This window comes from Solanum dulcamara, chromosome 2 (genome assembly GCF_947179165.1).
Source record: "Solanum dulcamara chromosome 2, daSolDulc1.2, whole genome shotgun sequence".
In the NCBI taxonomy this organism is placed as follows: domain Eukaryota; kingdom Viridiplantae; phylum Streptophyta; class Magnoliopsida; order Solanales; family Solanaceae; genus Solanum; species Solanum dulcamara.
The window spans coordinates 35,012,834-35,030,327 of NC_077238.1; positions in this window are offsets into that span (position 1 = coordinate 35,012,834).

The following is a 17,494-nucleotide window of genomic DNA, read 5'->3' on the forward strand; positions in this document are numbered from 1 at the left end:
GACCCTCCGCTTCATACGGTTAAAGGTTTTACGAACTAGAAACTAAAAACCCTATTTTGATATCATAGCTTTGAGCGAGTCGCTTGGAGTTTGTATTATGTAATGTTGAAGTGAATTTCTTATATATATGCTGTAGGTTGTTGTTGTTGGTTGGCTATATTGCTTAGGAATGTAATTGGAAATTTAGATAGGGCATGTTATAGGGGAGGTGCTGCCCGATTTCCGTTAACTTTCTAGCTAACTAAGGAACAAATCGAGGAAGCGAGCGAGGAAAGGAGTTCTATGAATACTCATGTATAAATTAAGACGCTGAAAGGTCTAGGGTTGTTGACATTCATATTGCTTTCATGTTAAATAGGTTCAGAGGACGATGAGGCGAATGCGGTAAACATTAATCCGTAAAAGGTATGTGAAGCTTTCTTTTGGCGTGTTTTTGGAATAAGTATGTAAAGCCTATCTCTTCTTTCTTTTGGGCATGTCTTAGATCTAAGTGACAAGTGATATATGTATGAAGCTTGGGGTAACTCTATTCATGAGCTCTGAACATGATTCATGATTCATAATTCGTGTTCATTGTTGAATGTTAAGACTCTTAAAGTAGTTAAGCTTCCATTCCTCAAGTATTCTATATGCTGAAAGTAGTGTATGTAAAGTTATTCTTCCTCTCTTTTGGCATGACTTAGATGTAAGTATTATGTATATGAAGTTTGAATTTATTCCACTTTTAAAACTCTGAGTGTGAGTTAAGGCTCTTGTTCACTTCCTACTGATTAGAACGCCTGTAACAAGTTGAGTCATTACTTTTCAAAGTCTTCCATGTGATAGGAAATGGTACATGTAAAGCTTGTCTGTCCTACTTCTAGACCATGCGTTGCTGCGCACTAACTTGGCAGATTCCTTAATTTTTCTCACTTTTATTCTTTATATAGAAATAATAATATAATATTAAAATCATTCCATTAAGCTTCCTGCTTGATTTCGTTTTTTGATCTTTCATTTTTAATTTATTTTGGCTCTAAATTTCTTCATTTTCTCTTTGAATTAATCTTACAAATAAAATACACAATTTAGCATAATCCATAAAATTTATACTCAAAGAAGAAAAATAAAAGTATTAAATACGAGCTAAATGATGACTAATAATATGTATTTTTGTGCCTAACATTAAGGGGCGATTGTACTAGCTCCCCCATTAGCTAGAGTATTGACAGCGGTGCCTCTTCCAGTTAGAGGCAGAGTTCATGAACAGGTTCATCAGGGTAGTTGACAGGGCGCTAGAGACGGACCATGGGGAGGCAGGTCAAGCGGTTGGTTAGGTGCAGTGGGTAGAGGTACTCATGGCCTTTCTATTAATCTCCAATGAAGGCAGAGGTTGAGGCATCCGACGATGTCATTACAGGTATATTTCTATTATGCCAACAACCTGCCACATGTTTATTTGATGCTAAATCCATCTTTTCACATGTATCTGTCTATTATGCTCCCCTGTTGGGTATGAGGTCCGAGTCCTTAGCAAAGCCCATTCATTTTTCGATCCCGGTGGGTAAGTCTTTAGTAGTGGATCAGGTTTACGGTCTTGCTTAGTGACCATCCAGGGTTATTATATTAGAGTTGACCTTATTCTTATAGATATGCTAGACTTCGAGTCTTAGATTGCTATACCAAGACCATTACCTTAGCCATGTCTGGCATTCCTCCTTTATTGTGGCAAGGTGCTTGTAGTCACACACCAATAGGTACTATCTATTTTATGTGGACTCGGTGGTTGGTTGCTTTGGGTTGTCTAACTTACATGGCCTATGTGCATTATGTCAATAGAGAGCACCCTTCAGTTGACTCAGTTACTGTGGTTAGAGATTTCTTGGATGTGTTTCCTACAGGCCTACCTGGCCTTCCCCTCTGAGTGTGATACTGATTTTTCCATAGACTTGGAACCATGCATCCCGCATATCTAATAGCACCCGCAGAGCTCAAGGAGCTCAGTGTTCATCTTGAGGACCACTTAGGTAAGGGTTCATCCATCCGAGTGTGATGCCATGGGGTGCTCATATTCCTTTTGTAAAGAAGAAGAACGGGACTATAAGAATGTGCATTGACTACAGGCAGCTCAAAATGGTGACAATGAAGAATTGTTACCCCATGCCTCACATTGATGACCTATTTGATCAGTTTCAAGGTGCCGTGGTATTTTCTATGATTGGCTTGAGCTCTGATTACTATCAGCTGAGGATTAGGGAAGCTGACATCCGTAAGACCGCATTTAGGACTCGTTACAGCCACTATGAGTTCCTTGTGATGTTTTTTGTACTAATGTCATTGTCGCCTTCATGGACTTAATGACTTAAGTTTTCATGCCATACATTAATTCTTTTGTCATTGTATTCATGGATGACATATTGATATACTTGTAGAGCCAAAGCGAGCATGAGCAGCATTTGAGAATAGTTCTACAAATTTTGAGAGATTAGTGGATTTATGCCAAGTTCTCAAAGTGTGAGTTTTTTCTTGAGTTTGTAGCATTTTTGGGGCACATGGTGTCCAAGGAGGGTATTATGGTTGATCCGATGAAGATTGAGGTTATTTGTGATTAGGACAGGCCCACTTCTTTTATTGAGGTTTGTAGCTTCATCGGATTAGCGAGTTACTATGGACACTTTGTTAAGGGTTTTTCCAATATTGCAGCCCCATTAGCTCGTCAAGATGTTTCTTTTGTATGGTCAGAGGAGTGTGAGATGTTCTTTCAGAGGCTCAAAGAGTTGCTTACCACTGCTTCTATTTTGACTCTTCTAGTTAAAAGCGAGGGCTTCACGGTATATTGTGATATATCCGGCATTGGTTTGGGTTATTTATTGATGTAGTGAGGGTGGGTCATAGCTAATACATCAAGGCAACTTAAGTTGCATGAATGCAACTACCCCATACCCATGATTTGGAGTTGGTGATATTAATATTCTTACTTAAGATTTGGAGGCACTACCTATATGGAGTCCATTATAAGATCTACACTGATCACTAGAGCTTTAGTACATTATGAGCTAGAGAGACCTCAATTTGAGGCAATGTCGGTGGATTGAACGACTATGACCAATCTATTCTCTACCATTTGGGCAAGGCGAATGTAGTGGTGGATTCCTTGAGATGGAAGGCGGTGAGTATGGGTAGTCAAGTCATCCTTTCGATTTTAGAGCAACCATTGGCTTTAGACATCCAGTCCTTAGCCAAATGGATGATCCGACTTACTATCTCAGATTCCAGATGGGTATTAGACCATGTAGGCATTCAGTCATCATGGCTAGATCGGATCCGTGGTCATCAGTTTAAGGATCATTCTTTGGTGGCACTTAGAGATAGGGTATTGGTAGGTGATTCTGGTCAAGATACTTTAGATTCAAATGAGGTTTGAGAATCGCCACCCAATTGTTTGTTTTGATAGTTGGGGGTTTGATTCAGCTGATTCTTATCGAAGCCCATGATTTTAGATATTTCATCCTTCCAGGCACTACTAAGATGTATCATTATTTGAGAAAGCATTATTGGTGAAGGGTCAGTAGGACCAGTCCTTACCTTTGGCAGAGTATGCATACAATAATAGCTACCGCTCTAGCATTTAGATAGACTCGTTTTAGACCTTATATGGTAGGCATTTTCTCTCTCTGGTTGGTTGGTTTGAATATATGGAGCCTAAGTCGTGGTACAGACTTGCTTTAGGAGGCCTTGGATTAGGTGAAGGTGATTCAAGATAGGCTCAAGATGGCTCAGAGTACATATTAGGGTTATGAGGATAACATGCATTTAGTGTTGAGGTTTATATTTGGAGACTAAGTATTTCTCCGTGTATCTCTCATGAAGAGCGTGATGAGATTTGGGAGGCGGGGAAAGCTCATCCCCATGTATATAGGGCCATTTGAGTTTTTGAGGATAGTCGGAGAGGTTGCCAATGAGTTAGCTCTACCTCCAGTACTATCAGCTATCCACCAGTCTTTCAAGTCTCAATGCTGCACCGGTATGTTACAGATGAGTCTCATATGCTCCAGTAAAATTCAATTGAATTTGATGATCATTTGGACTTTGTAAAGGAGCTGGTGGCCATTCTTGCCAGGGATGTCAGGCAGCTACAATCGAGAGCTATTTTTATTGTTAAGGTCCTTTGGAGGCACCGTCCAGTCGAGGAGGTACTATGATACTGACTAGGAGATGGGGGTGCATTTCCCTGGCTTATTTTTGCCTTCAAGTACTTCTTGACTCGTAATTTTGTGGACAAAAGTCCTTTTTAATAGTGTTTAATGTCAAAATGACTGTATTAACTATATGTACCTATATTTTATAGCGTGAAAACATTTGTAGTGCGCGTGATCGTCCTGCATGTAAGCTACGACTTTCCACTCTATAGATTGTCCTTCTTAAAATTCTTTCATCCATGAATTTGTTTCAACACTTTTTAATTTGAAGCTTATGAGGCTCTATACTTTCAGCTCATTCCTCTTTATTCTATAGGAGCACAAACCCCCAAACTTAGGCTTTTGCCTACATTTGAACTAATTCAATTTTCTCTCCCAAATTTAGACTTTTAGCCTACATCACAAATCATAAGCAACTAGGAAGACATGGGGTGCCAAAAAATATAGGATTACAAAGGGTCAATGTATGCAACATGGTGGCCAAAAATTTTCGTTTAGGCTCAATAGGGTATTGAGATTGACTAAGATTACATCAATAAAGGAATTTTTTTTGATAGAGTGGCTAGTCAAAAAGGGCCTAGGTTCATCTTTCAAGTCAAGTCATATCTTGAATTTTACCTTGAAATACATTTTAGGAAAAATTCTAGACAATATGCATTACAAGAGTGAATCGATTCCTTTTCGAACAAGGTATTACAATCTAATAAAGTCTCAAGTTAGTCTCAAAATTAATTAAACTGAATGATTTTTTGAAAATCTACAACGGGAAGACTTTTACTGTTGCTTGTCTATCATAAAGCCAAATAGAGAATGTTTGAGACATGAAAAGAGATTGCTTTCAATTCACTTTTTTCCTTTTGAAATAATTTTTAACTTTCATTTTCCATCCATAAAAAAAAATTGGTCCCTCTAGTAAAAGTTGTGACACAAGACTCAATTTAATACTAAAACTCGGCATTTTCCATTAAAACATTTCCGCTCAACCTATTATAGGGAAATTCCAATCCAGTTTGACATGAAAAGACTCAATGAAAATAACAGATAAAAAAAAATTGTTCCTTGAAAAAGAACTTGTAAGGCCCCAGAAGTCAGAAAGTTGAACCCAAAGGAAATCTTCAAAAATTTTGACTGACTTCAAAAATCTTCATATCTATTTCTATGACTCGTAGGGATGAGTCGTAGAGTGCACCCTAGTGGTTAATCATGACCAAACTAAAAGAGAGGTCCTATGACTTAACATTATGACTCGTGATTGAAACGGTGAGTCATAATCATGACTAGTAGACGAAAGTTTAGAGACCCTCAAGTTCGCAAGTTTCAAAACCTGCAAGATGAATGAACATTACGATTTATAATCTTGAAGATGAATCATAGAAACGACTTGTAGACCCAACATCAGAGGTTCTTAAAATCTCAGAAACTAAGTACCAGCACTACAACTCAAGTCTACGAGTCGTAGACTTGAGTACGATTCGTAGAAGTGAATTCGTAGGGTCAGATTCAAGTTTTAATAAAGGGTATTTACATCATTTTCCAAGTTTGATTCAATGAACCTAGACACAATTATGGCTAATTTCAAGCCTATATCTACCCAATTCTTTGAAATTTCCCTCATTCAACATCTTTCATCTAAATTCTCCTAAGATAAGAACTCAATTCTCTCAAGGTTTCTCTCCAATCTCCAAGGTAGGATTTCAGATTTTCTTCAAAGTTTCTTATCAATTATAAGTGATTTCAATCAAGGTATATAGGGATTAATCCATGGGGTTCCTTTCACCCATGGAATTCCAATGTTTCCTCCAATTTTCAATGGTGTATTAACCCTAGTTTTGATGAATTGCATTGGGCTATTTAAATTTCATTTTGAATTATTATCAATGATTATTCCAAGCATGTTTCTACATGAATTGTATCATTTTAAGTTGAATTATAAATGCTCATGCATAAAGCTATTTTCAATTTATGATTATGAAATTAAAGATGATTTTCATAAGTTGAGTATAAGTTCAAAGATTTCAAAGAAAGCCTTTCATAAATAAAGTTAAGATTATTATTTAATGATGAAGTTATGATGGTGATCAATTATGATCAAAGAAAGTTATTATGATGTGATAGTACAATTCTCACAAAATTGTGTTTAAAGATGGTGATAAGAAAAATTCTCACTAAAGTTATGGATTCATATGAATCACTAAAGTTAATGAGCTTCTCCTAATATGTTTTATAAAGATGGATTGATAGGTGGTTACTATCTCATCATATAATATTTATAATATTGTTTTTATGAGTTTCAATTAGGATATTGACTAAGAACCGAGAGAAATTCTAGGTGGGGCTCGGTCCGGTAATGCAGTTAGTTACCCAAGGAAATCCCAGTAGCAACCTAAAATCCCAAACTATGTTGCCCACGTAGGTTGCATTCATGGCCTAGCTAGTGGATCCATATATAGCACAGTTGAGTTGAGTTGAGTACCTTGACGAAGTATACATTGGCAAGGTAGCCTCCCCCTTCTCAATATGGGGATCATCGGATTCCATGTTATAGCTCACATGGTCTTAAGATGTCGGTTAAAGGTATTATCCCACACAAGTTGAATGTTAAGCTATGATATTTACTATGAAGTTATTAGGATACATTGACCATAAGATTTAAATATGTTTTTGCATGCTTTAAAGCCTTACTCATGTTCATTATGATGGTCATGCATCTCATGACACATTGTTCACGTTCTTTTACTTATTCATGCATATCTCACATACTTAGTACCTTCTATGTACTAGCACATATTTTGCCTACATTGTCTCATAATGTAGGGGTGGACGTCAATCATCTGATTCGTGGCTAGAGTGCTTTAATTATCAAAGAAGCTGGTGAGTCCTCATTTTATCAAGGACATAAAACTCTTTTCACATTATTACTTTTACTTTCTCTCATGATTTGGGTGAGCTAGGAGCTTGTCCTAAGCCCCATCAAAGACTAGAATAGAGGCATGTTAGACGTTACTTTGATGTAGTCTATTCGGACATTGATTGAGTATTTCTATCCCTTAGACCCGTTCACTTGAGTTGTTACTTCTACTTATTTTACTATGTTTCTTTACCTTATGAATGCACTATATGCTAAGATGACTTGGTTGGGATCTCTTGTAATACCAATCGCCAAGTCACGGCTTGGCCCTAGTTCAGGTTATGACAAATTTGGTATTAGAGCACAAGGTTTAGAAGTGTCCTAGGGACTCTAACATGCCACATTAAGTAGAGTCTTATTCATTGGTGTGAAGCACACTACATACATGAATAGGAGGCTACAAAACATCTTAGGAAAATCTTACTTCTGTCCTAATCTATGCTATGCGATAGAGTGGTAACTAAGTCTTTTCCTCTAACGCTTGTTCTTTGTGTTTTTCAGAAAATGCCTCCATAAAGATACCCCACTAGAATGAATGTGGTTGAAGAGGAAAAATAAGCTCCAAATGATCCCTTGAATGACTAAATCTCAAATACCGAGTTCCAAGTAGCCTTCCAAGTACTTGCTCAAGCCATTGTGACTCAAGCCAATTCTGAGGTGGTTGATCCTGTGAACCCAAATGTGGATACGGTGGCAACAGGAGTTTATGATTTCATGAGGATGAATCCTTCAGAGTTTTGGGTTTCCAAGGTGGACGAGGATCTATAAGAGTTTGTTGATAGCATTCACAAGATTGTGGAGATTATGGGGGTTAGCCCAGTTGACAGAGTAGAGTTGGCTACATATCAATTGAAGGGTGTTGCCCAAATTTGATTTGATCAATGGAAAAGTGAGTCCTAAAAAGGTGGATCCCGTGACTTGAGAGGAGTTCAAAAAAAGGTTTCTTGATCATTTCTTCCCATTGGAGTTAAGGAAGGCCAAGGTACAAGAATTCATCAACCTTAAGTAATGTGGTATGAGTGTGAGGGAGTATGCCCTAAAGATTACTCAATGGTTAAAATATGCTCCATTCATGGTTGCCAACCCAAGAGTTTGTATGAGCAAGTTTGTGTTGGTTATGTCGGATATGGTTTCTTAAGAGTGTAAGATGGCTATGTTAATTCAGGAAATGGACATCTCTAGACTTGTGACCTATGCGAAGCAAATAGAGGATGAAAATCTTAAGGAGAAAAGTGCTAGGTTTTCCAAGAGAGCAAGGATCGATGATGGTGATTCCTTTTATGCTAAGTCCGAAAGTGGTGAGCATTCTCATTTTCTCCAAAGGTACTCCAACCAAGGATCTTCAAATACCACTACTCCAGGTTTGACAAAGATAGGGTTCCCAACCCTAAGCCTCAAGGAAGTGCTCCTATTGGCCAAGTGACCCCCACATGCAAGAAGTATGGCAAGAACCACAAGGGTGAGCGTTTAGCATCTTTACATGTGTGCTATCAATGTGGTAAGTCGGGTCATCATGCTAAGTAATGTAAGGTCAAATACGGTCATCCTTAAGGCCAAGTTTCTCAAGGAGCTCAAGTCCAACCAAAAGGTGTTTAACGCAATAATTGATTTTATGCTCTTTATGGTAGGCAAGAGGTGGAGGATACTCTCAATGTTGTTACCGTTATGTTATGGATATTTTACTATGATGTTTATGCCTTACTTGATACAGATGAAAATTTGACTTTTGTTACCCTTATGTGGCCATGAGATTTGATGTTAGCCCCGAAATATTGTTAAAGTCTTTTTTCATTTATACTCCCATAGATGAGTCGGTGTTGGCTAAAAGAGTCTATAGAAGTTGTCCGGTTTCAGTTTTCCCTAAAGTTACTCTATATGATCTAGTTGAGCTTGAGATAACCGATTTTGATGTATCCTTAGTATGGATTGGCTATATTCATGTTATGCTTCTATTGATTGTAGAACCCAAGTGGCTAACTTCCAATTTCATAATGAGCCAGTTCTAGAATTGAAGGATAGTAATTATGTGTTCAAAGGTCAATTCAATTCGTTCCTTAAAGATCGAAAAAATGATTTCCAAGGGTTGTATCTATCATCTTATGAGGCTTAGAGATGCAAATCTCAAAGCCCCTACTCTAGAGTCGGTCCCCATTGTTAATGAGTTTTCGGATGTGTTTCCCAATGATCTACCCAGTATCCCTCCCAAAAGGGAAATTGACTTTAGTAAAGACCTTCTTGCGGGTACTCAACCCATTTCTATTCCTCTTTACTGAATGGAAGACTTCTTAGACAAAGGCTTTATTCAACCAAGTATATCCCCATGGAGTGCTCCCATTATGTTTGTTAGAATGAAGGATGGTTCACTATGTATGTGCGTTGACTACCGACAATTGAATGAAGTAACCATTAAGAATAAATACCCAATTTCGAGGATCAATGATTTGTTTGACCAATTACAAGGGCAAGTTACTTCTCCAATATTAAACTCTATTCCGGTTATCACCAATTGAGGGTGCAAGAGTGTGGTTTTCCCAAAATGGCATTTTGAATAAGGTATGGTAATTATGAGTTCCTAGTTATGTCATTTGGTTTGACAAATGCCCCCGCGGCATTCATGGACTTGATAAATAGGGTGTTCAAATAATATTTTGACTATTCGTAATTGTGTTTATTGATGAAATTTTGGTCTACTCTCAAAATGAGGAGGAGAATGCAAATCATTTAAGGATTGTGTTGCAAACTCTAAAGGACAAGCAATTATTTTCCAAGTTCAATAAGTTTGAGTTTTGTCTAAGAGAGGTGGCTTTTCTTGGTCACATTGTGTCTAGTGAAGGGATTATAGTTGATCTTAAGAAAATCGAGGTGGTTAAGAATTGGCCTAGACCGCTGTCCCCTTTAGATATTAGAAATTTCTTGGGCCTAGCCAGATATTATATGAGATATGTAGAAGGGTTCTCATCGATCTCGTCACCTTTGACCAAGTTGAATTAAAATAAAGTAAAGTTTCAATGGACGGAAGCTTGTGAGAAGAGTTTCCACGAGTTGAAAGATCGTCTTACTACAACCCCTATTTTGATCTTGTCGGAAGGGTCCGATGGCTTTATTGTGTATTATGATGCTTTAAGAGTTGGTCTTGGTTGTGTTTTGATGCAACGTGGTAAGGTGATAGGCTATGCTTCTAGGCAACTTAAGTGCATGAAAGAAACTATCCAACTCATGATTTGGAGCTAGCAACGATTCTGTTTGCTTTGAAGATTTAGAGACACTATCTTTATGGAATCCATGTGGATGTGTTTATCGACCATAAGAGTTTCCAATATGTAGTTAAGCAAAAAGATTTGAACCTTCAGCAAAGAAGATGGCTTGAGTTGTTGAAGGACTATGATATGATTGTGTTTTACCATCCTGGCAAGCTAATGTGGTTGCTGATACATTAAGTAGATTGTATATGAGTAGTGTTGCACATGTTGAGGAAGGTAAGAAAGAATTAATCAAGTACAAGGAACCTACAATAATAGTTAGCAAGTCCAAGGAAAGATCTAAGTTCAGTTACTTTTGTAGACGCCTCCCACTCCTTTATAGCCCAAACTTTTGCTTCGTCCATCCGTAGCTCACCCTGGCTGATGACATATCCCAAGAAGTGCACCTCGTGTTGGGTAAACTCGCACTTCTCCTACTTGTTGTAAAGTTCATTCTCTCGCAAGGCTTGGAACACCTTCTTCAAATGCTCCACATGCTCCTCTAAGGTGTTGCTATAGATGACTATGTCATCCAAGTATACTACCACGAATTGATCCAAGTAGGGGTGGAAGATCTTTTTCATTAGTGTGCAAAGAGTAGTAGGAGCATTGGTTAAGAATAAGGGCATTACCAACCATTCATAAGACCCGTATCTCATTACACACGTCATCTTTAGCTCATCTCTCTCCGCTATGCACACCTGGTAGTAGCCCTTCCTTAGGATTCACCTTGGTGAAGTACTTGGCTTGTCCAAGTCTATTAAATAAGTCGACAATGAAAGGTATGGGATACTTGTTCTTTCTTATCACTTTGTTGAGCGCCCAGTAGTCTATGCATAGACGCAATGAGCCATCCTTCTTCTTTTAAAATAAGAATGGTGCTCCAAATAGTGTTTTGGATGGATGGATATGACCGCATCGAGGATCTCCTTCAACTACTTCCTTAGCTCCTCTAACTCAGGTGGATCCATGTGGTATGGTGGTATGTGGGAAGCCTAGTTCTGGGCTCCATCATGATGTTGTGATCTACCTCGCACCTCGGAGGTAGGTGTCTTCGCAAATCTTCTAGCATTACATCTTTGTTTCTTCAAGCACCTTCTCTATGAAAGCTGTTAATGCCTCTTTAGCACCATTGTCTTTATCCAAGCTCGCAATGGTGGCTATGAATGTCGGCTTCCCCATCTTTAGGCCCTTCACAAGGTGGGCTTGTCCTTCCGTCTTTGGCACCTTAACTAAAGGTACCATGCAGGGTCTCTCTCACTCCATAAACAAGAGTTGTTAGAAGTAGGGGTCGATCATCGCATGGAACTTTTGGAAGAACTCCTACCTAAGGATTATATCAAAGATATCTAAGGGAGCGACAGTGAAGATGGTCTCACCTTTCCATTTACCCGACGTGATGTCTACTCCATGAGCAATTCCACACACAGGCATCAGTGGTGCATGAACCGTCTTTAGGCGGGTGTTGCTTATACTATAGCTTAGCCCCAACTTCATTGCCGCAAACTTGGTCATGATATTGGATTCCGCTCCGGAGTCCACCATATCACAAGTTGGCTGACCATTGATGTATATGTACACATACCGCACAGAGTAATCTTCTGCCTTTTCTACTCTCTTTGTAATGGCTCCGCATAGCCCGATCATGTCCAACTGTGTTGTGACCGAGCTTTGACCTTGGTCCCTTACCTCCTTTTCCTTTCGCTCTTGCAATATGGTACCAAGGATCTTCATCTCCGGGCACCTTGGATAGCCGTGAGGACCTCTACATATGTAGCAGTCGCTTTCTTTCGTGGATTACTCATTTTTCTAAGTGTAGCCCTAGCGTTTGAACTTCATGACGTTGGTCTTATCATGACTCTTAGGGTGTAGGTGCTTCTCTTTTCTCTTTCTGTGATCTCTCTCACCTCTAGCATGACTACTCCTTGCTTCCTTTCCTTTGCTTTTGTCATGCTTGTCATGCCTAAAGTTTGTCAGGGCTTCAGCTTGCGTGATAACTTCATCAATGGTGCTAACTTGTTGGCGCTCCAACTCCATCTTGGCCCAATTTTTTAGCCCATCCATGAAGTGGAATAGCATGTCTTCATCCATGAGGTTGGGAATATGAAATGTGAGAGTAGTGAACTCCTTCACATATGCCCTTATGTTGCCTGTTTGCTTCAGTTCCCTAAACTTGCGCTTCGCCTCATAGATGACATTGTTGGGGAAGAAGGCCTTCTTGAACTCGTCCCAGAACTGCTCTCAGGTGTTAATGGTGCATAACCATTTTCCTATCTCCGACTTCTTGCGCTTCCACCATAGCATAGCCATCTCTGAGAGGTATAGCATAGTTGTATTGATCCTTGTATCAACCCTCTTGGGAGGATGCTACTACTTAAAAATAGACTGTATATAATACTCGTGACATTAAAAAAAAACTTCCCATAAGACATATTTATATAATCTAGTAAAATTTGGCCCATTTAAAAATAGGTAAAGGTGTAAGATTTTAATTATTTTAAAATTATTTGATCTTAATTAAATTAAATAAAAGTTCCAATTTAGGACGGGACGACTTTTTAAAATAATTTAAGAGAATACCTAAGGAAACATCCATGTATCATTTAATATCACTACAATTCATGCTATAAACTATTACCAACTTATAAGTACCAAAGTTAACTAATTCATGCTTCATACAAATATTCCAACTCCAACGATAAATCTAGTACATCACAAGATTTGGATTTACACGCCCCAAAATAACAAAACAAGTAACCAACTTTAAGTTACAACCCATGGTGTCATGAATGGATCAACTCTCACAAATAAATACATAAATACATATACACAAGCACCTCATGGATCATATACATGTCTCAAAAACTACTACAAAATATAGATGCCTATATGCAAATGTGATCTTCCTTAAAGCCCCCCCAAAAATTATCTTCAATGGACAACTTCAAGCATCTCCTACGACATTTCCTACGATAGAAACAACTATCGCTAAGCATAAAACTTAGTGGTATAAGACTCCAAGTTTGAAGCCTTTAGATTCTCCAATTTCTTTTCTCAGGTCATGAGTAGCACAAATGTAAACATAATAAATAAATCAATCGAACAAATATATCACGAGTATCAAGTTTCATATGTAAAAGTTTAAGTGTCAATAATTCATAGAACCACATTTTCAAGATTAAACAACAAGTTTCGCCCATTATGTACGTCATGCCGTCATACCAAATATGATCAGTATAAAGTAGGACCAGAGCCCTGTATCAAGAAGGGTAAAGACCCATAATCAAGAGAATCAAGAACCATATTAAAAATAGCTTCCTAATTCGTACTCAAAATGGACAGTTTCCATACTTAAGACGAACTAAAAATCCATAATCAAGATGACAAAGAGTCCGAATTAAGAGGCATGCCAATAGTGACAAATTCACAGCCACAAAAATGACAAAGTTCACAAGAATATCAAGTGATCGAGCAATCCGTACAAGTGGGCGAGTCAAACACATGTCTTGCAAGTCTCCAAGATACCAGCATAATAATACAAAGTAACAAGAAATAACCAACGTACGAAGATAGGCTTTCAAATATACCAACAGGTAACAAGAGTACAAGTACAAGTTTATACACAAACCTCAGCTTTTTAGCATATAAACAGTCCAACACGACTTCAAAAGTTCAAATCGTAGATCAACCAATGTCTCAAGTTCCTCAACTTGTACACGATATCTTGAAAATATCATTAAATACCCTCTTTAATTTCCAGCATCTCCATAATATTGATATAAAACAAAATTTATCATCAAAAATAAATCTAGAATGTGTAAATAGGATTATGCTACCAAAACAGTAATTTCGGCAAGCAAAGTACCTCATGTTGTACCTAAATTTTGAAAATTTAAACAGCAAAATTGGATTTTATGTTCTCATGAAAGTTGTAGATCTATGTCTTAAGTTTGCAAAATAACAAGAATCATCATAAAATACGTTTTGTACAAAAAGATATCATTAAAACACTAACAGTTGTACATGAGGGAATTTTAAATCAGAAATCTGGACAAAACTTGTCCTACGATACATCCTCTTTTTTAACTCAATAACAGCAGATCTAGGATCCAACATAAATATATGAGTTGTAAGTATGTGTTTTAGCTTAACAAAATATGTTTATTTACTAAAAAAAAGGTCTACACAATGTGATATTCAAGAATTACTACTAGCTGCACAGTTCCAAAAACAAATTTGCATTGAGTTCTAGTTGAAAGAACAAGTTTTCTTGGTGAATTTTTGAGGGATTATGTTGGAGAGAGGGTTCAATGTCTTTACTTGTCTTGAAGAAACCAAAATTGTGAGAGGAGGTGTAAAAAAAGTCTTCCGAAGTGATATTTACCACTTGGCGCCTCCTCCTAATAGAAAGGTGGTTGCCCAAAAAGTAAAAGGGGCAGCCCAAATGCATACACACATACATATATATACATATATATATATATATATATTAAGGTCCTTTTTATTTTAAGGGTAATTCTAATTAGTAGTTTACAAAAATACCCCAATACGATCCCCTAAACTACAATGGCAATCTATGATAAACAAATTTTAAAATTTCGCAAAATTTCAAGTTCCTAAAAAGTGAGTAGAACATAATATATTTACTAAGGAGTGTTCCATCGAAGTGTGAATACTAGCTTATATAATTAGGGGAGTTACAATCATCGTCTCGTCACTCTTCACTTTGTTGCACTTGAAGTAGTTCTCTAAGTGCCAAAGGAAGTTTTCCACCTCTTGTGCGTCTCAAGCGCCTTTGAACATGGGTGGCTTAGGAGCCTCAATCTTGGTCTCCCTGTCCCCACTAGACGTCACATATCTCCCAACTTCCACGTCTTCCTTGAGTGCCTCAATCTCGACCTTCATGGTCTCAATCTTGCTTAGCGCGTCCATGAGCTGGCACTCCAAGAAAGTAATTGTCTCTTTCATCTCGTACTCTGCAGCCTTACACCCATCCAACTTCTTTCGGATGTTGTCATTTTCCTCAAGGGTGAAGTTCTCAAGAGTCTTGAACTTGCTATCAAGATTATTCAAGCGCTTGCCCAAGATCTCTATAGCCTGCCTAGCAGTATCTAACCTTGCAATCCACTCCATCCCAGGCGTGACGTTCATGGGATTCTCACCTCGCTCGTTGCAAACTCACCTTAGTGGCCTAGGGTGAGTAGGATGTTAGGGCCTCACTTGGTGTAGGCTCGAGCGGCATCTCCTCGTTCCTCTTAGAGTTCTTACTTCCCTTGCGGTGCTTCTTTCCAACATCTGGCCTGACGCGGGCGGCGTTAGTGGCGTTGATGTCTCCCTTGCTTTCCATTTCCCTTAGTAGCAACCTTGTTCGGATACCACTTTGTCACGGACAAAGACTTCGACTAAGGCCTTCGTGCGGCACTCGATAACTTACTCACGATTCTTTCATGATCTTGTAAGCTCAAGTAAGCCTTTTCAATCTTGGATCGCTAAAGGAACACTAGATTAGAATAAAGACACAAGAGAGATTTTAAGAAGGCTTTGTATATTGCTTGGACGATTACTTGTTGCTTGATGGGTGTACAAATGAATGACTCCTTCTATTTATACTACTCTCTAGGAGCTTAAGTGCAAATAAAAATTACAATACAAGTCCTTCTATATTTACAAAGAAGTCCCTATTCTAGAATTCTCTACACACTTAGAGGATTCTAAGCCTTTCAGGACTTTCCTACAATATTCTAGAGTCTTTCATTAACCTCTCCAAGACTCTAGATTCTTCCCCCTTTCCGACGATCAAGTGGTGGATCATAACAATGGGATGTCATTAGAGAAATAATCAAGAAAGTATATATGACGGAAAGCATATAATGATATTATCTCGTCGTCAACTAATATTATCATTTGACAAGTGCCTTCATGACATGAATTATCGTACGAAATTACTAAACCCTTTCGAATAATTCATACTCGCATAGCCTAGTCAACGTAATATTTTGATATCTTGTTTATGGGGACACTCTACTTTGATAGTTCAGTTTCAGTCATCATGTGTGATGAATCTGGATGGTTACAGGTACAGAGACGAAAGTGAATAGCAATATTAACTACGAGTGTGCATTTATGTGTATTAATAAAATTGAAAGGAATCATTAAGTAGGTTATAACAATTCTATAAGCCCAATAACAGTGTGCTAGTAGTAGTACAGAGTTTATCATTATTGGAAACATATCAAAAGTGGAAACTTACAAGTTTTAATGGTGGCGTAAAATATATCAACATGGATTCCAATATTGTAGTGTGTTATGCCAGAGGAGGAACAATATTGGCCTGGGAAAACAACGCAAAAAGGTAATTAGAATTACTAAGTACAGATGAAGGCTTGAGTAATGAAAGAAATATGTTGGTCTAACTTATCTTGCCATATTTGTTTTTGGTCTTTATTGATTTATATACTCATCATACATACCTATGCGCTTTCTGCACAAGTTGAATTTCTAATGAAAGACGACGTTCTACGTTTGATTGATTTAAATAAGAAAAATTCGGAAGTTATATCGGTTGAGGAATATTTGGACGTTGGTGCAACTGTAGGAAAAAGTAGGCAACTGTCCAGTTTGGGGGAGTTGGAAGTGGTGACTTATTGCGGTGGAGTGTGTAGCGCGGTGAGGGAGTTTGTAGCATGAGGTGTTTTTAGTTAGGCGCTCTTTTTAAGTGAGGGATATTTATGTAATTTAGCATTTATTTTTTGGAGTTCATGTTTTTAAGGTAGTATAGATGAACTAGAGATAGTCTATCCACTCAAACAATGTTTAGTGTTTTGATTGTAATGGTCTTGGAATTCGAGAGAATCCAAGGGATATATGTATGATAGTTGTATAAATCGATATTAAATGTGTATATAACACTATAAAATTTGTAAAAAATTCATGTTAGATTCTCTGAAAAATATAATACAACTACAATAATATTATACAACTTCTATATAATATTTGTACAAATTTATTATAACAACATACGCGATATTATTTTTATATTACTCAACATACAAGGTATTAGTTTTATATAACTCAACATACAATCCTTGACCGCAAAATTGGACCACGACTAAAATAGCAAAGCCGCAAATTGAAATCTCAATTGGAACTCCCTTGAACCCGACTCAATG